Source organism: Chrysoperla carnea, chromosome 2 (assembly GCF_905475395.1).
Source record: "Chrysoperla carnea chromosome 2, inChrCarn1.1, whole genome shotgun sequence".
NCBI classification, from domain to species: Eukaryota; Metazoa; Arthropoda; class Insecta; order Neuroptera; family Chrysopidae; genus Chrysoperla; species Chrysoperla carnea.
In genome coordinates this window covers 82,535,457-82,556,523 of record NC_058338.1, presented here as the reverse complement: position 1 = coordinate 82,556,523, position 21,067 = coordinate 82,535,457, and the positions used below count along the sequence as shown (strand labels likewise).

The 21,067-nt window shown below is 28.9% G+C and overlaps 1 protein-coding gene across 1 annotated transcript in view; it reads left to right on the top strand.

The window, feature by feature from the left end:
- LOC123293746 (RNA helicase aquarius) overlaps positions 1-21,067 on the top strand; it is a 95,707-nt gene that overhangs the window by 46,199 nt on the left and 28,441 nt on the right. The window lies entirely within an intron of this gene.

Here is a 21,067-nt window from a genome sequence, read left to right as displayed (position 1 = left end):
TGTTTTTTTTTTTTTTTTAAATTCAATGTATTGAACTTGGTTTATAATAATTATTAGATTATGTAAAGTCTAGTATTGTACAAACTACAATACATACATGTACCAGTAAAGATTGTTTTGATTAGATAGGTTTAGCTATTCAGTGCGCTAATAAAAAATCATTTCTTATAAAATATAATGGTTCACCAAAACTGTTTACATGGATATTTGATAGTATGCCAAATATTGTCATAATTAATGTTATCTGCATAGATTATGGACTTTAAAATTTTCACAAAAACAAGTGAAAACAAACAATTGACTGAGTTAATTGTTGAAATACCCTGCATACAGAATGTGTGAAAGTAAAGTAATTTCGAGAATTTGTTTTTGTTTTTCGAGAATGTTTCACAAGACAATTAGTTGAAGCTACTTGCAAATTTTTCAATTCCCTATCTTTTATAGTTTTGGAGAAAGTGAACACCAAATTATTGCCCTAATTTGCACCCTCACGAGTAAACAGTGATATTTACGAAAAACTATTTCGAAAAAAGAAACATTTTTTTATATTTAAACTTTAGTTCTATCTCTAACCGTTTACAAAGATCCAATTGACCTATGCTGCTCATTTTCAAACTTAAACTTCTACGTCCTGGGCACGCTATAAAAATTACAACTTTTATTTAATTATATCTTTTTTTGTTTTTGAGTGATCGTGGTAACAAACACATATACCATTTTGTTCGTATCATCAATAATTCTAAGCGTATTATAAACTTGCGACTAAAATGAGTATACCTTGGTATATATTTTATTATTACAGGATATAAAACTAATGGAGAAGCTAAGTAGTCGAAAATAATGGATTACTTATTAACAAAAACTCAACTCAATATTGCTATAATTTTGTAATACCTATTATAAAAAATTAATTGTACATTGATATTGTAATATTGCTATGATTTTTTTGATGCTTCGATCGGCCCTTCAATGAAGTTGATATCATTTTTTTCCCGTGATTTCGATCAGGAAAATTTTTTTCAAAAAATTCGCCCGGCTCGAAACGATTCAATCGAATGATATGAAATCGGAGCACATTGCGGTTAATACGCTTCGATCGGCACCTCATCGAAGTCGATATTTATTGTTCGCGTGATATCAATAACGAAAAACATTACCACGAACGTACGTACACAGCCATACCCATACATAGTTTTTCTCCAAATTGGTGTTAATGACTTGTCCTGACCATGAAATGTAAAGATTTGTTGAAAATTTCGATTTCGCAAATCGAATCCATTATAATAACTTCCTATATACTGAGAAGAGAAGAAAAAATTTATAATTGCTTTTCTACATAGTACATTGTAGTTTGTATATAGAGGTAAAAAAAACTCCGTGTAAATAAAATTTTGTTTTTAAAACTATGATATACAGAGTAAGTATAGTTGACGATAATTAACTTTGAAATTATTATAATAATTAAATTGGTTGTTACATTTGTCGTCGCATCGCGTGATCGTTATTATTGACATTTTCACTGTTTATAATTCTCTAGTTTATATTTTAAATATTATTAATGTTTGAAATATGCTAAAGAGTAAAAAAAACTTTAATAAATTTTCTTCGATATTTTATTTCAAATAATAAAGCTGAATTATACCACCAAATTCTCTGTAGTCTGTATAGAGGGGCAAGATTTTATTGCAGGCCCGAGCGCACGGGAGGGGTTTTGGGGGTCAAAACTCCTCCCATTGAGAATCTCTCCACATAAATTTCAATTAACAATATAGTTCTACAAATGCATCCATTTATGAAACGCATTTCCACTGACTAGTCAGATATCCATGCATATTTTGAGCTAGGTACATTCTTTGATTTTTCTTTGAGTCAAGTACTTCAAACTGAAAATCTGGGTCTTGAAAGAGTACAGAAAAATTTTCAAAATCGTGAGCGATATCTGCGATGAATACTGCATAGAATTGCGAAATCAGGCTCACATCATAACAGACTCAATATAATTTTATCAAATATTGTCTGTCTCTTTCTCAATAAAATGAAAAAGATTCTTGTGCTCAACTTTTTAACTAGACTATACAATTTTGCACGATGATTCCCGTGACATATGGGTCGACGAAGTTCAATTTTGGCGAAAACGCATTACCCTCAAAGCCGGTATTTGCAATAAAGATGCGTTTCCAAATTTCTAGCAAATGCATCGCTTTCTGGCAGTTTTGCCTTTGACAACAGCGACAATTAAACGCTTCTTTTCATCGTCTCAAAACATTCCTTAAATCGACAAGGTCTGAAGATCGACTAAACGGTTTAGCCCTACGAACAATACATCGCGTTTTGGAAAAAAAAGTTTCTGTGCCGTACAGAATTAACTCGTAGAATTAAATTTTGAACTCCTGCCTTGGATAATTCCTGCGCACGGGACTGTTTTATTGTACTCAAAATTAGAAAATAATTTTTTTTATGAGTCAGTAATACATGAATATTTGTGAAAGCTTTGCGAGCTCAATTTAAAATATCAAAGATTATTCAAAGTAAGGAGCGACTCAAATTTTACAGTATTTTTTAATAAATTTTTTTCTTTTTGATTAAACTGATTTTGGTTCAAACGTATATGCATTATTGATAAATAACTTCGTAACATCATTTAAAATTGTTTGACAAGATGGTGATATATTATTTTGACATACAAAATAAGAATTGAGGACATAATGGCAGAGCAATTAAATTAAAAAAAATATATATTTATGACTTAATCTATTAATTTTATGATCACCTGCTACTACTATTGCGTTCAAAAGTGGTTTTCAACACCATACAAATCGGCGCTACGATAGAAAATATGTTCATTACTTTTGAAGTCAATAGTTAGTTAAGTGAAAACAGGTATGTATTCATGATTAATGTCATTGTCTACACACGAACGTGCAATTATTCTAAATACTATTTATCCAATGATATTTTACCATAGGAGGCATCTGTTTGTCTATAAAACTGTCGTATCTACCGATTTAAATAACATTTCCATTTGTCATTATTATTATTTGTTACGTGGACTCTCACCTTTTTTAATTTTAAAAAATTTAAAGGATTAAAAAATACTGAAATTTTTACAAAATTTCATACAGCTGTATGTACTCTTCGAAAAAAGATCGGTGTTTAATTACATGCGAAAACTTGTAATTCGAGAGATAAATTTGGATACTGATTTTAGTTCCAAGTTTGTAACGCTTAGAAATAATGATGATTGCACAGAAGTTTTGGTATAGGTGTTAATAAAATCACCTCATTAGTCCATTTACGGTTGTCCGCCTGTCTGTCCGGCTACACGATAACTCAAAAACGAAAAGTGATATCAAGCTGAAGTTTTTATAGCATGTAAATAAGCAACATAGATCAATTGAATTTTTGTAAATCGTGAGAAAAATAACAAAAGTTTAAATGTAAAAAATGTTCTTTATAAAAAAAATAAACAACTTTTGTTTGAAACATTTTTTTGTAAACATCACTGTTTACTCGTGGGAGTGCAAATTAAGACAATGGTGTCCATTTTGTCCAAAACTATAAACTATAAACGAGGGAGTAAAAAATTTGCAGGTAGCTTCAACTAATGGCTTTGTAAAGATTCTCGAAAAATAAAAATTATCAGAATTTTCGAAAACCAAAATAAATGGTGGAAATTGGGTTACATAATTGGGTTAGTTTTAAACTTTTCTAATTTATTAATTAATTTTTTTTTTTTTAAATAATGCCTGCACTGACATTCAACATTTTCTATACAGGGTAGATTTAGGATTTAAATTATTTTATCTTATTTTCAATTTTGATGATGGATTTTTTTATAACTTCATATTTCATTTATGATTTTTTGAAAATGAGACCAGTTATAACATAATTCAATATCAAAATTGGAAAAATATAATTTTTAAATTTGTGCCCCCACTACCGTGCACATATATACATTCTTAATTGAAAAATAGTTATTTGGGTACGCAAAAAAAAATGGGTTGAAAATGGTTGAATTTACAATATCTAAATAAACAATTTTGGTGCCCTTCACATACCCTTTTAAATGCACCCCTTCGAACTAAAACTGATTTCTTTTGTATGATGAACGCAACCCGTGCGTTTGTTTACACCAAAAATTTCTCACTCTGGAAATTATAAACCCTTGAAGTGATTCATAAATAGTTGTGATTCGAATAAAATCTATTTACAAAAGTTTTCCTTATAAATTCTTTTCATACAATAAATTTTTTGACCACAAATATATTACGTCTACAAATAAAAAAACACGCAATAATAATTGATGATGTTTCGAATCTTTGATAAGAGCAATGACTATTTCCTATATAGAACTGCGGTTACATTGTGTCGAATAATTTGTATAAATGATATAAAAGTAATGATAAGAATACGAAAACCTTACCGCTTATTAATGAGCACTTAATTAACTTGTAAACAGTAAAGAATTTATCTGCAAGTCGTTTTGTGAGTAGAAATGCTTAAGATAAGAAAAATTTTCTTGAATTTACAAATGATCTCAATAACAACCAGTGATGTACCGTTTTCTGGATTTGTTCCGATTACTGGGATTGTGTGGAAACTGAGAGGTGTCGGAGGCATCCAGTAGAAACTATGTTCCTTTTGTTATTAGTTATGTATTATTGAATAATAAGCACAATCAAGGTGGAATATTGATAAAATTTTATTTAATAATTTTTTTTCCAAGTTTTCATTTGTCAAGCTATGAAAATAGACATATTTTTCTCAGAGATTCTATATTAGAATGTCAAAAAAGACGTCAATCAAAGAATCATCTAAATCGGTTCACGCCTTTGGTATCTAGAGGGTCACAAGAACGAAACATATACTCTTTGTCACAAAATCTACTCTAGTTGTTATCCATTTTTATTAAATCAGTAAAATTATAAGATTTCCAAGGTTTTAAATTTCTAGATTTTGTTAAAAATGGTTATGACATGTTATATATCACATGCATATCACCAAATATATTTTAGAGAACAAATTATGGCACCTTTTTAACATTTGCTCTGTGCAGATTTTGTGACGCAGAGGTACATAGGTATCTTGCGGTCAATAAAAATGCGACATTTATATACATCAGATATATTTGGTGGCACTAAGCATATTAAAAAATGTGTATTTTTCAACCATTAAATATATCCGATAGTAAAGAAGTATCGCATTTTTTTGTCTGCAAGATACATGGACGACGAACTATGGTAAGTGGGGACTCATTATATAGGCATGTGAAAATCCTAACATAAAAGTGTAAAATAAAAAAAAATTAATTTATAATTTCAAAAAACCCGACTACGTTGAATAAAAACTGAAAAGAAGAAAACAAGATCAGTAGTTTATATAGCGAATTAAACAGTTGGGACCCATTATTGAGAAGATTTTAATCAGTCTAGATTTAATTAGGTCCCGACTGTTAACGTCGCTATTCAAAAAATTGAATTGCTTTTTTCTTTCAGGTTTTATTTAGGGGGGCTTTTTGTTTTTTTAAATTAATTTTTTTATTGGTGACAATGTTTAAAAAAAATAAAAATATTTGTAAAGCCTTGGGAAATACATAAACAGTAGCAATTGGAAAACCATTTTAATGGATTGTGACAAATTTTAAAGATTATAAATAATTTAATGTATTTTTCACGTTCATTATTAGATATTTTTATACCATGTATATATGAAATATACATAGTATTATAAGTTTAGTCCCAAGTTTGTAACGCCTAAAAATATTGATGCTACAAAAAAAAAATTGGTATAGGTGTTCATAAAATCACCTAATTAATCCATTTCCGTCCGTCCGTCCGTCCGTCTGTGGTCACGATTACTCAAAAACGAAAAGAGATATCAAGCTGAAATTTTTACAGCGTGCTTAGGACGTAAAAAGTGAGGTCAAGTTCGTAAATGAGCAACATGGGTCAATTGGGTCATGGGTCCGTAGTACCCATCTTGTAAACCGTTAGAGATAGAATAAAAGTTTAAATGTAAAAAATGTTCCTTACAAAAAAATAAACAACTTTTGTTTGAAACATTTTTTTGTAAACATCACTGTTTACCCACGAGGGCGTTAATTAGGTACAAATTTCATAGTATGTATTAATATAGGAATATCAAAGTGAATATCTTTTGTTATTTACATGACGTCAAAAAAAACAAACGATTGCGCATCAACACTTGCGCATTATATGAGAATATCAGTTAAATATGTCAGATATGTATGTATGTGAAATGTGACAGAGTTATCAACACTGCCTATACATGGTATTTCAACAATTAACTCATTCAATTGTTTGTTTTCACTTGTTTTACTTACTTTTAATAAATGACGTCAAACAATTCTCTCTTGCCAACTTGATTATTAGCAGTCTTATTTGAACAGCATATATCAAATTATTTTTAAAACATTATTCAAATTAATCAAATTATAATTTAATAATATTTCCGTTTATCATTATAGACTGGTGTTTAGGTCGAAAAAGGCTGTAGACTCTGTAAGAAAACTCCTGTCAATTCTGGAATTGTGTTTTTATTAAATAGTCAGCATCGATCAAAATAAATTTTTCAAAACCATACGGCATTTAATTCAGTTTTAAATTTTACATACGTTGATATAAAATATGGTGATAAAATCAAATTTGAGAAGAAAAGAAAATCGTTATTTTTAAGTAAATGTTAATGAAAATTATCGAAGTAGGATAAAATTGTTGATCGAAGGAATCCCAACTGATGATAAGAGCCCTGCGATATGCCCATATCAGAGAGTCAATCCATTTCCCGGGTTAAATACCGGTCTATGCAAATTTATTTATTGAAAATATTTGTAATAAATATTATAAGTATGCTTAAAATTTTTAATGCATTTATAAATAAAATGTTGAGAATACTTAAAAAATTTAAAATTTTAGACAATCTTATCTCAAGGTGTGAATTAATGAAGGACACGAGAAATAAAAAATAAAAGAGGGAAAAAATGTCGAGTTTGGACGAAAACAAGATACTTTCAAGATGTAAATACTATACAGGGTGTTCCGTGACTCGATCAGTTCAGGAGCTATGTGCACTATTACGTCTCTAGAGATAAAAGTCAATAGGAAACAATAGTAAATTTATCTGGCAGACCATGTAATTGTTTTCACATATTGTTTATTATTTGCGGATATTGAGACGGAAAAGCAACAACGTCAGTGTGATTGGCGAATTCCTATCAAATAAGTGCTCTAAAATGTACATCGTCATTTAACAGAAAAAGGTAATTTTCCTAAAGCTTATTCAGAACGTCCCGTACAGCAAGAACTTTTCGACGAAAAAGCTTTTCTATAATGGTGGAAAATATAGTCCCTTTTTTAGTGTTTAATTAATTAACGATGTTCCAGCATGGTATTTGCAGTTTCTATGTTAAAGCAATGGTACAATTTTTTTTTCGACAGAATTTAACGAAAAATTAAATTTAAGAATTTAATAATGCTTACTATTAATTCCCAAAGTTTCAGAAATTTTGACCGTTTAAAATGGGAAATAATTATGCCAACGTCCCAATTTCGATCAATTTACGTCAAAATTAATATCTCGAAAGTGAAAATTAATTTCTAAATTTTTTTTTTAGAATTGTATTGTATAAACATTTTTTTCTACTTTTTCTTCAATATATAATAATATCATAAAAAATAGTTGGAGAGACCGGACATTTTACATGCTTTAAATGGGACATGACCCTCAAAATCGCGAACTTTGTCTTTAAATATCTCGCGATCTAAACGGTCAAAAATTATGAAATTTTAGGAATTCATAAATAAAGCTATTATAAACCCGAGAAAAAAAATTCGGCCAAATCTGTCGAAAAGTGATTTCATGCTGGTACTACCTTAAACATTAAACTGCTTTGCTCAACAATGTCTATACTTTATTGGTTAACTTGAATAGTACCCATAATTCCTTAACTATTAGGTTTTGGACAAAAGTTTAAAAGGCACTTTCGACTTATAATTGTCCAAAGAATACGCCCTTCAGCCATGCTGATCGAGTGACGGGCCACCCTGTATAGCTTAGAAAATTCTATCGTACAAAGTATATATAAATAACGAAAGGACAATGTTCTTCTCTAACTGCACGATAAGAAATTTTTTGTGGATACCACTATGTCAGTATCGTTGTGAAGACTATACTGTTTTATGACTGTAATGAGGGAACATTAGCAATAGTTATGGCGGACGAGTCAATGCAGTATGAGCATCAGGTCCATACTGGTTGGCGATACCCACAATAATTATGGTGGATTGCCCTATTCAATACTGTAATATTACTTATGCTAACATATTATACTATATGAATCTGTTTCTATACCATACCTGCATTGTAGTAAACGCAATGCATTTCTTACCGTGTACTTCGAGTCTAGATACCAAGAATGGAAGTAGACACACTGTGTCAAACAGTTCGATTGTGTCTAAGGTAAAAGTTTTCGGCTGAATCTAAATGTTTTTGCGACTGAAAATTTCATACTGAATTCTTCCAGAGAATTTCCTTTTTAAGAGTATATTTTAGAATTTTTTCATCACGCATCGACTATTCACACCCATTTGATGTTCCCAACTATTTATATCTATTTTTAATAGACGCCAATTAATCAGGCAAAAAATAAAAAGATTTTTATAAATTAATAATAATTTGTATGTGAAGGCCGTCGTGTTTTACTTCAGATATTTAAAAAATACCTATGATGTACGATAATCGACGCAAACTACTTACTACCAGCTATAAATATTGATATAACAGGTTGAATATTATTTACACACAGGTAAAGGTCACGATTATTATGTAAATAAAAAAACTCACTTTTTAATATAATCATAAACATTGAAAATTCTTCGTCATCTAGATATTGATAATGAAATTTAGATAAAATTTTTCTATCAATTAGGTCTGTTTTATTTGTTTAGTATTTTGTAAAAATATCAACGTTTATATTTTTTATTAACGACAAAATCGTTCCCAAAAAATAACGCTTTCTTATAGGATCATACTTAAATCGTGAATATTCTCATTAATACCCTTTATAAGCCGGTAAATTTTTTTAATACCCCTTACGGTGTTAAATTAATAGATTTGAACTGTTAAGGGTGTATGAGCACGGTAGTGGGGGTACAAATTTAAAAAATATTTATTTTCAATTTTGATTGATATAAGACGAAAAGTAAGAATAAAATTTTTCGATATCTGGCGTAATTTTCAAAATATCAAAAATTGCAAATTTTGTTAAAATATTCAGCTTTCGATATTTCGAAAACCAAGGCACATATTGAAAAATTTTATTCTTATTTTTCGTCTACATTCATGAAGTTATAACAAAATTCATTATCAAAGTTGAAAATAAGATAAAAATAATTTTAACCCTAAATCTACCCTACTCTTACATCCTTTATTTGGACGGGGACACTTGAATTTTTTCTTTTCTATGCCATTGATTATATGTTTACTTTCTATTAAACAGTTTTTTTTTTAATTTGCTTTCACATTCATTCCAAATGAAAAATTATAAAAACTTTCAAAATATTGATTTTGAATGATTTTTCTTAAAAATTTGCATGGGTACCTATGCTGAAATTTTAACCACACATTCTTTGAGTAAAAGTCTACTTATGCAAAAATTTTGAGCCTTTAAATCAAACATTGTTGTCATGATTATACATCCTTAAAGTTTGCGTTTTTAACATATAAATCGTATATTGAGTTTTTTTAAAGATATAGTTTATTATGTAACAAAGTTAATTCTCTTGAGATTAATTTGGAAAACTAATATTCATTGGTTAAAAGCATGATAAATATTTCTCTATAAAGAAAATTATAACAAGCGAAATTCGTTTTTCCATAAAATACATTTAAAGTTATGAAATGAATGGTATTTGTTTGTTTATTCCTTCTATAACGGATTTTCTCTAAATTTTTACACTTAATTTTCGTTTAATTTTGCTAATTTCTAACAGAATCCACCCTCAAAATTTGAAACGTAACTCATTTTTGTGGGAACGTTCTTAAAAACTTGCTGTATGTGTCTGTGTTTCTCATTGTAATAAAGCAAAGAACAATCTGATATCTTTAATTTTAGCGTTAGCAGATGAATCGGAATTGAATTTGTTTTTGAAGTCTAGTTTATTCGGGTCAGTTTATAGTTTTCTTGACAATCCGACTAGCCGTTTGAAAATTATCTACTTTATGTTTGCTTGTGAACGAATCGTCTCAATATTGAAAAACTTCAACTCGAATATACTATTCTATACTATGTTATGTACAAACAAGTGAAAACAAGCAATTGACTGACTTAATTGTAGAAAACCATGTATAGGCAGTGTTGATTACCCTGTCACATTACACATACATACATGTCACACATATATAACTGACATACCCATATAATACATACTATACAATTTGCGCTCTCACGGGTAAATAGTGGTGTTTACGAAAAAATGTTTCAAACAAAAGTTATTTATTTTTTTATAAGGAACATTTTTTATATTTAAATTTTTGTTTCATCTCTAACGGTTTACAAGATGGGTCCTACATTGCCCAAGACCCAATTGACCTATGTTGCTCATGTACGTACTCGACCTCACTTTTTACGTCCTAAGCACGCTATAAAAATTTTAAGCTTGATATCTCTTTTCCTTTTTGAGTAATCGTGATAAAAGACGGGCAGACAGACAGACGAGCAACCGAAAATGGACTAATTGAACCTATACCAAAATTCTGTTCATAGTATCAATATTTTTAAGCGTTACAAACTTTTGACTAAACTTAATATATCTTGGTATATTTCATACACATACATGGTATAAAAAGTTCGTATGTCAAAAACCAAAAACCGCACAGATCAAGTTTAACACATTAAAAGGAAAAATCATGACTCTTATTACTACAGAAAAATTTCATTGCAAACAAATATTTACAAATAACTAAATAATAGTATTTTTCGATAGAAAATTAATGAAAATAATTAAAAGCAAATGAAATTTTGATTTTTTTACAATGAAAACTGCTTTTAAAGCTGCAGACAAGAAGTAATTGAATGTTTATTTTCATAATTTTTTGTTATTTGTGATTTGGGAAAGATAAAACTTACTTATTAATTTTCATGTTTGCAAAAACTTGTCTTCTAACCTTGTTTAGCTAATTTTATAATATCATTTAATTTAAAATCCTAAATCGACCGTGAAATTATATTTATTTAATAATACTAAATACACATACCTTTCCATTGAATGCAAATAGTAATAATATTTATAGACCGGTATTTAACCCGATGAATTACTTCAAACAGCATTTCTAGCCTACTGCGATGATAAAAATTAAAAAAAATTGAATTTTTCTTCTTTAATTTTATCACCATTTATTTTAATAGAAACCTGCAATTGCTTCATAAATAGCATATGGGGTAGCCATGTTGAATTTGAGGTTAGGTTAGGTTAGGTTAGAGTGGTTGTTCTGCGGTGGGACACACTTAGACCATGGGGTCCGTTTAGAATGAATTTGAAAAGAATTTCAAAAAAATTATAGAATCTGATCTACGAAGATATTTGTTTATAAATAGGACCTACCTTAAAATAGTTGTTTCAATTTTCAAATTCAATTTTTAAATTTAAAAAAATTATTTAAATCGTTAAAATAAAAATGGTCATAGTAGGCTAGAACTGTTATTGGAAGGAGTTCCAAAAATTGATGGGAGCTGTATCAGGAACTGAGAGCCAATTTTTTAGGTTAATTGTCGGATTATTATATTAAATCATTGTACCTTGAAGTATTTTATTTGAGATTTATCATACTGTGCAGAGTCAAAAATAATATTATGCGCGAAGCCATGTGGGATGATCCATGTACTAACAATAACATCATTGTGCAAAGATTCCTTTACGCTTCCAAGACAATCGCCATAGAAAGGTTGTAGGCTTATAGAGTATTGAATAAAGCCAGCGTTGAAGCAAGAAACTAGAGTGGAGAGAGTAGCTCGAAAAAAGGCGCCTATTCAGGCAAGGTCTAATCCTCCCGGCTGTTGCGTACTTTGTACTGCGCATCAGGCTATCTTTTGTTTTCAATTTTTTGTCTTTCTCAATCAATTGAAAGTAATTGAAAACATGTTTTCAATCTCTTAGACAGCCTGATGTGCAGTACAAAGTACGCAACAACCGATGACTAGACCTCGCTCAGATACGCGTCTTAAATTCAGCCACGGGCGCTTATAGCTCGTAGTTTCCTATCCTTATTACATATATTTTTTCGTAGGAGAGTTCCGTACAACTTGACAGGCCTCTTGGAGTTTTTTCGAAACTGTTTTTGCCGCTTAGTCAAAGATTAACCAGTCGTTTAACTAAATATTTTCATATGTTCATTTATTAAAGCATGTTTTTTTATTTTCCTCACAGTTCAAAAACCAAAAGAATAGAGAGAAATAGCTTTCCCAAGCGAATAAAAACAGTGTAGTGAAAAGCATTAAAAAAGTTACTACATTTGTTCATAGTTTTGTGATTTTGTGTAAAGTTTTTTTCTACTTTTCTATGACAAGCTGTGACTTTGATATTGATTTGACAATCAACAGAAAACATTTTTTAACAAATTGGTTTACAAAATAAATTTCGATTTTTGCCCCAATTTCATAGATCTTTTTTTTTTGTATTTTATAAATACGTATTTCGACTACCAAGTATTCATCATCAGTAAGAATTAGCTAGTCATGATTACTCTTATACCATGATTGTTCTAAGATATTGGGGCAAAAAATCGAAATTTATTTCGAAATATCCTAGAGTTCTCATTTATTATCTTCGATAATATTTAAATTGGTTTACATTCGATGCCATTACACACGCTGTTTAAATATTTTGTGTTTAAATAATTTGTTTGACAATTTAAAACAAATAATTTATTTTAATGTTAGCTTATAAAACATTTGGTTTTAATCTAACATTATATTTGATCAGTGTGTATGTATTTGATCAGTATTTTATGGTTGTTTTAATAAATTTATGTATCAATGAATGCTGTCGGTTACTTAATCAGAAACCGATCTAATTTCTATTGCACCGCACACAAGAGGTCAATGTTTGAAACCTACAAAGTACTCATACATAGGAAGTAACATCCGGGCCAATAGGTTCAAGCCTGACTAAAAATTGTTAATCATCGAGTCAAGCTTGGAAACCAGGCTTTTCAAATCAATTCTGGTCTAATCTTCTGCAAGTGCTAAGAAACCAAGCGTTTATTTATTAGTTTAAGGCAAGGGTTGGCAAACCGAGGATCGTTTTATAAGCTTGGGCAAGATTGGCAAACCAATGCTAGCCCAGCCTTGATTCCATCGTCAACATTAGCAGATCGTATGTTAATTAATATCTACAAGAAGATTCAAAATTCAAGCTAATATGATTGCAGTTACATAAGTTTAGTACAGGAGTAGGAATAAGGTAGTACCTTAAACAAGTGAAATTTACAAACTTTAAAAAACCTCCGACAAATGCGATTTTTTCCTTACTTACCTCTCTCCAAACTGAACCGATTTCCTTGAAATAAACAAAAAATAAAATCGTTTCATCCGTTTAAGAGCTAAGATGCTACAGACAGACAGGCAGGCAGGCTCACATAGCGGTCAAACTTATAACATCCATCCTTTTGCGTCGAGGACTAAAAATACATTCTATTTTATTGTGCTGGCTTGGATGTTTTTTAAGCTTAACATTTTTTTACTGTTTTTTCAACTTAATTTGTTTTGTTGTCTTAAAGACCAAGATAATTTTGTTTACATGAAGCCAGTTTTACTAGCTTGTTGGCTTGAAATACTGGACTCGTGGGTACGGGGCATAAAGAAGATAACTTCTATGCCTAATAACTTGCTATCAAGTTTCTTGAACATGATAATTTAAATAATTAAAATTATTTTTCAAAACTGATATTTATAAATATGACGTGGAACTTATTTTTCATCCTGGCACATTATTATGAGTTTATAACGCGTCAAATAACAAGTTTCTTTAATTACCGTTTTTACACAACGAACAGGTTTTACTGTGACCTATTATCACCCTGTTTGTAATAAACATACCAATTTAAAAATTTTTATTGAACAAGGTTAATCATGAGTTAAAAAGTTAAGCAATAAATTTTAACTCGGTATTTACCAGAGAAATATTCAAATTGCCATCAAACATCCTATGAAATTTACTGAGATATACAATGTCGGTTAATTAATTGCAGTAATATTTAAAATTGACGAGACAAACTTCCTGATTATTAATTTGATCATAAATTATTATTGATTCGGAAAGATATGTATTCGCTCCGTGCGTGAGTTTCGTTTCCATGGTAACGATACACTACTTTAATTATAGAATTGTATGGATGCATATATAATTGTATGGATTGCATTTAAAACTTACATTTAAAATTTAAATTTATTGTCTCACAAATTTAAATAAATAATTATGATAATTTACATTTGAAAAATAATATTTGTTCAATTTGATTTCTTATTTTCACAATTTTTAATGCATTAAGTTTAATTAATTCGTGTTTTTCAATAATTTTAATTTGACATTTCTATAACATTAACATGTAAAAAATTGCAAATTAGTCATAACAGCCCCCTTTAACTCCAAGATTTTTCACTGGAAGTGCATGCATCGATTTTATTGTCCCTACCATGACTACGCACACAACGAATAGATATGAATGTATTAATGATTCAGGGAAAATTTAAACATTTGCTTTTAGCTGCTTTTATGGACTATTTTTAATTGGTTTTTTCAACTGTTGCCCTAATCATTATTTGTTAACCTTTATTTATTTAAATTTAACTACATACATATTTACAATTACAGTTTGATGTAGGTGGATTCGGTTACTTCGTTCTTATCCAAATTATAATTGATAATTAATTATAATTGATTAATAAGTCCAACTATTATTTTAAAATTCGCAAATTTACGATGGTGAACAAATTTTAAAAATCAATTTTATTCAATTGACAATAAAAGCGTTAATTAAATTTCAGCAAAAAGGAATAATATTTGATTAAAAAAATAAACGTTTGAATTAATTATAGGTACCTTTATTTGATATTAATTTTTTCGAAAGCAAAATGTGTTCGAAAATTATGTATTTCCATAATTACAGGTTAATTGTTTACATTTTCAAATAACCAATTATTAATTTTATAGCTGGTTCAATAACGTAATAAATAAGTGTTCATTGCAAAAAAGTCAAGGTTCTTATTAAACTTTTTTTTCTATAACTACACTCAAAGACAAACTTAAGCGTCCACCCTTACATTTGCACTATTTTTTTAAGATTTCTGAAAATTACTGATAGGTTGTAACTTCGTTAATAATGATAGTATCGAAATGGAAAATATAACTTTGCATTCAATACCCGAAAAAAACATAAGAAAAGAACATATCCGTCGACCTAAGGTGTTTCGATACCAAAAAGGAAAGTGTTACGAAAAAACTGAAATTTTGTGTGTCAATTAGTGAGTTGAATACAACTTCTGTATAAATTTCATTCTCTGTTTACGAGAAATTAATTATTTACTAGATTGATACCCGCCCGCTTCACTGGGCTTAAAAGTAAAAGCCACCGCTTTATAGCCTCCACCCTCTCTTGATATATACAGTTTTCAATTTTCTTAAATGTAAAATAGTCATAATTCATTTAGTATATCAGAAAAGTTGGACATGATTCGTTAGACATTTACTATTTTAAATTTCTATAGAATTCTTTAATTTATGGTTCAAAATGATGATCATAGATCTACTCCATCTATAATCATCATTTTGAACCATAAATTAAAGATTTCTGTAAAAATTTAAAAAATGGTAAATGTCAAATTAAATTTTATTTTTTTATTTCTTTTTAATATATCTTTATAAATTTTAGTTCATGTGTTATTCTGATATGTCAGCTATATTGCTGTACAGTTTCATTAAAAACCATTCGATAGTTTTAGCGTGAAAGCGTGACAAACAAACATCCTTACTTTCACATTTATAATATATAGGGATAACAGCCTTTTTTACATGGTGGGATATGAAAAAGTCGTTATAAATGTTGGTTTATTAGTCAACAAATGCTTTAAAAAATGTTTAAAATAATTTACATAAAAAACTTTTTTCAATATTTCTTAAGTTTAAGCTTTAAACTCATGCCAAAACTAATAACTATGCATAAATGTGAATTACTTTATATGGTAACAACACTGACTTTGATAGTCAATTTCTCTCTCCTAAACCGTTCAGAGAATCTATAAGAATTTTTTAAATACAATATCGGAATGTGTCCTTTTTTGGTAAAAAAAAGCTGACATACTCCTAAATTGTTTACAGAATCCATAAGAATTTTTCACAAAAGACGTATAGATGATTAATTGATGAATGAAATTTCATCATTTTCATGTTTTTGGTATCGAAATACCTTAAGCTGAAGAATCAGACTAAGCAATCTCAGTATTGGTATGACCAGAACTTTTTTTACCCCATTGAAAGTTTGAAAAATCCAAAAATTTGCGCTTCTTGTTTTTTTTTTTTTTTAATTTTTAAGATTTCAAAACAAGATATTTCAAATTTAAAAATGTTTTTTTTATTTCAATACGACCACTATTAACGCAGTTTCAGCCTATCTAAAATCACTAAAAAAATTTCCAAAGTACGGTGAACGATTAATGTTGTCTTTGAGTGTATAAAATTTTATTCAATTTTAATAATTACCGAAAATAGTCGATAATAATTTTACAAAATTAATGGTAATAACCACACAAGAACAGTGAAAAAAGTTGAAAAACACATAAATCGATAGTTATTAACAACTTAATTTTAATTTATTAATTTAGTAGAGAGACCTTTACTTTCTGGAATTCCATTATGATAGCTGAAGAACTCTTCAATTTTTTAATTTGCACAATTCGACTCTTCATTTAATATTTTAAAAATTTATAATATTATGACATGTTTCTGTCTATCCATCCATTTTCAAACAGTTTATTATGTTTATTATTAGCTTCATTCTTAAACCAACTTTTATCATTACACGAGCGTTGATTTTAACGCGGCTTTTTTTTCAGAAGTCTAATAACGTGCGTTGAAAATGTATTGCTAAAACGGATATTAAAAAAAAAAAAAACACACGCGTTAGACCTTATCTAAAAATACTTATACACCGCTGACCCTTATAATAATAAGGTCAGATCTTAATCGGCCTTCCGAAATTAGATGCTTAGTTTAGCAACACAAAACTAAAATTATAATTTTATGTTCATAAGTATTTACAAAAATACTTAATATTTGGAATATCCAACTTATGTGTGAGTTTTATAACTTTAATTGATTTATTGAAAATCACATTAATATTAATTAACAAATTTTGAGTATATTTAATTAATAGTGGAGAATCTGGAGAAATTTTATATGAAACCAGCTGAAATTATACAATAGGGTATATGTAAAAATAATATACTTGAATATTCTGATTTCGAGTCATAAAAGCACATTTTTCTTTTATAATATTAAAGTTAAAAATCGTAATTTTTAAACTGTATATCACGTGACCTAAAACGCGGGCAAGCCCTGATATGATGTCATATCGATATGAACCATAAACCATCAGTTAGTTCAGTGTAGACAACAGGGTATAATATATCCATAAATAATAAATATTTATATTCATTATAATTAGTTGTCTATGAATATATCTGTCAAACTTATATGTGTTATTTCGTATAATGATGCCGATATTACGTCACCAAATTGGATGCACGCGTTTTTGACAGTTTAAAAAGGTTTAAATTTAATTTAAGTTTTTGGCAAGAAAGCGTGTGTATTTTTCCGAAATAAATTTTTGGTGTCTTTTTATTTGCAAAATCAAAATTCTGAAGTACTTGATATAGTAGAATACCTTATTATATTTATTATTAAATCGTTTAGTACATTTATGAATATTTTTTAAATTATCTGTTCGAGGTCGTGAAATAAATAAATACATTTGGAGCATTACATGTTACCTCGGTAATTTAGTGTAAAATTCTGTGAAAACTTTTATAATCAAGAGTTAAATTATTTATCATTTTAAAAAATAGACTTGACCTTGAAGTGACCTTCATATTCAATGTTAAGATCAAAACCAAAGCCACCATTAAATTTTGCGAGCAAAATCCTACAACTTTTCATTATTTTCTAATAGTTAATGGGGTCTCGAACTTTTTGAACATCCTGTATTTTAATTAAACTAATTTTGAAAGAGGTAAAAATTATTATTTGAAAGTATTTTCTCCAAGTGTCACAAAAATTTATCCTGATTTCAATAATTTTTATGTTTAATTTGACTCCACTATCATTGAAATTTTAATATTCTTAATATTCTTTGATGGTCAGTGCCATTGATTTTGGATTTTCCCATACATGTCTAAGGTGATTATGTAATATCATTTAATAAATAACAGATTACCTTCTTAAAAATTCTTGCGATTTTCTGATTTTCTGAAATTAGTATCAGACTGTACCAAGATCCAAAATTGATCCAGTTCTCTATGATATGCTATTTTGTTTTTTATTACTGAATTATTGGAAGGCGACTTATATCTACCATTATGATGGTTCAAGTCATGGTAGAGTTAGACAATGTATGTTCGATGGAAGACGAGTTTTTGTTCAGTTCGCGCACGTACCCAGTCGACGCCATCATAACTTGTTAATGCTTCCTGATTCAAATGTTGTAGAAAATGTGAATACGTTTGTGTGAACAAACCTTTATTTTAGTAATGAAAAAATCGTTCTTTACAATGAATTTTTTTTGTGTCCGTAAGACATTTAAAAAAGATTATCGAGATGATTCGATGAAACAAGGAAGCTCGAACGTAAACAAATAGTCAATATGGCGGTGACTCTACCCCTGTGCAAGAGCATACCTTGTCTAATTCTACTATGGTTCAAATATTTGTGCATAATTATACTGCAATAAGCAAGTACATTACAAGAAAACGTGCATGTTATAAAAACGTAAATCATATAAAGAGGTTGTAATACAAACTACAATAAAACTGCATACCAATGTAAAAGATATATTTCCAGACGATTCTTGTATGTTATTCATAGAACCCATATTTACAGGGTCATTCAACCATTAGAATACGTCATTTGTTTATAAACCAAAATAAGAACATCAAGATTAAAATATTTTCTTGACTTTTTATATGCCCCATAAAAGCGTACGTTATTCTAAATAAAATTAAAATTAAGGTTGCCTCGCTATGGGTATATCGAAAGAAAATTCAAAATTTTTTATAAATTTAATTAAAGTTCGGATAATTAACATAGAGAGAGCATAAGAGAGAGGTTATGTTTTTAATTCTAAAAAAAAAAAAAATAACTAAATTTAAGATAATTTCAAAAACTAACTGAACATTCGCCCTATTAGCTCAGTTGGTTAAGGCGTAACCAATTCCGTCTGTGGTATGCATAGGGTAGCGGGTTCGATTCCCGCCGTCACAACAAAATTAATTTAATTAATATTTGTGATGGTGCATGAAGGAGGTACACTCAGCCTCTGAAATTGAGGAGCTGATAAATGAAATTATCAGCGGAAAGGTGGTAAAACACATGTATGGTATCACAATAGGCTCTATAGCCTAAGTATGTCCTTCGTGGACAGCCAATATAACCTAACCTAACTGAACATTCATTAAAACCAAATTGATCACTGTGTAAGCCACGCGTGTGGTACCGTGGACACAGTTAATTATTGTTTATTTACTAAAATTTCGAAATCAGTTTAAACATTACGAAATGCATATAATATCATTTCACTTTCCATAACAAAATATTTTGATTGATAATATAAACAATACGTTTATTCTGAGAAGATTGTAAAATTTTTGTTTATAAACACGAGTAAATAATTTGGAAAAGTTTGTTTTTTTAGATGATGGTTTTAATAATAATTATAGATGGGGAGAATGTAAAACCTCGGATAAAAAGTTACATTTATGGGTTTTAAAACCATTGTAATAATATAAAATTGAAAATAGCCTCTGCTTACAGAACTATTTTTCCTATTACTATTTATTTATTTATTATAGCCTTTACCCGTATTAACTAATTAACGAAACGCACTTCAACATGCAATCTTTACTCTCTAAGGAATCAGCATCATAGAATGTAAGTGAATGAAATATTGAAATTTCTACTACTGTATCTTACAGACATCCTCTATTCTAAGCACCCAGTGGCAGTAATAAATAGCCTCAACGGTTGTTTTTATATTGACTTAAGGTAAATTATTTTTCCCGGTTGTATTACACTAACAGTACATGATAATCTACAAAAAAAATTGTAATATTTAGTGCGTATAATGTTGATCAGTGATACAATACATTGTTTGATCCAAAGATCATGAAAATGCGTTTTTTCAACCTTAGTCTCCTCAACATTTTACGCAAAAATTTAAATATCGAATAACAAAATACTCAGGCAGTAATTTCGATTCGAGTCGACAATCTTTTTTTCAGCAAAGATTTCCTCGGCTTGCTTTTGGATAAGTAAATTTTATATTTATATAGTAAGTTGTTGTCTCGCAGAAAGCAATTTTTAAGAAATGATCCAGTGTACAAATATTTCGTGGTACTGCACAGTACCGTACACATGTTTGTTAAATTAATTGATAAATTCATTACATATGTCTGTTTTCAATTTCAAAAGATATTACTGATGATAAACTACTTCAAATATACAAATCACTCTTTTTGATACAAAAAACAGAAAGTGTTTTTTACGATATACGAAAATTAAAACCAACTGAATAGTTTATGTGATGAAGCACTTTTTATCAAACACTTTCGATATAAGTTGAAAGAAAACATAACATCATTTCTATTGCAGAAGTTTGGTGATTAATAATTATTAATACATGCAGGTGGCTTTTATATAACATGGAATTGATCTTTAAATAAGGCTAATAATAGTTAAATTAGCTTATATAACAGATATCGACCCTCCCTCACGCTTTGAATTTT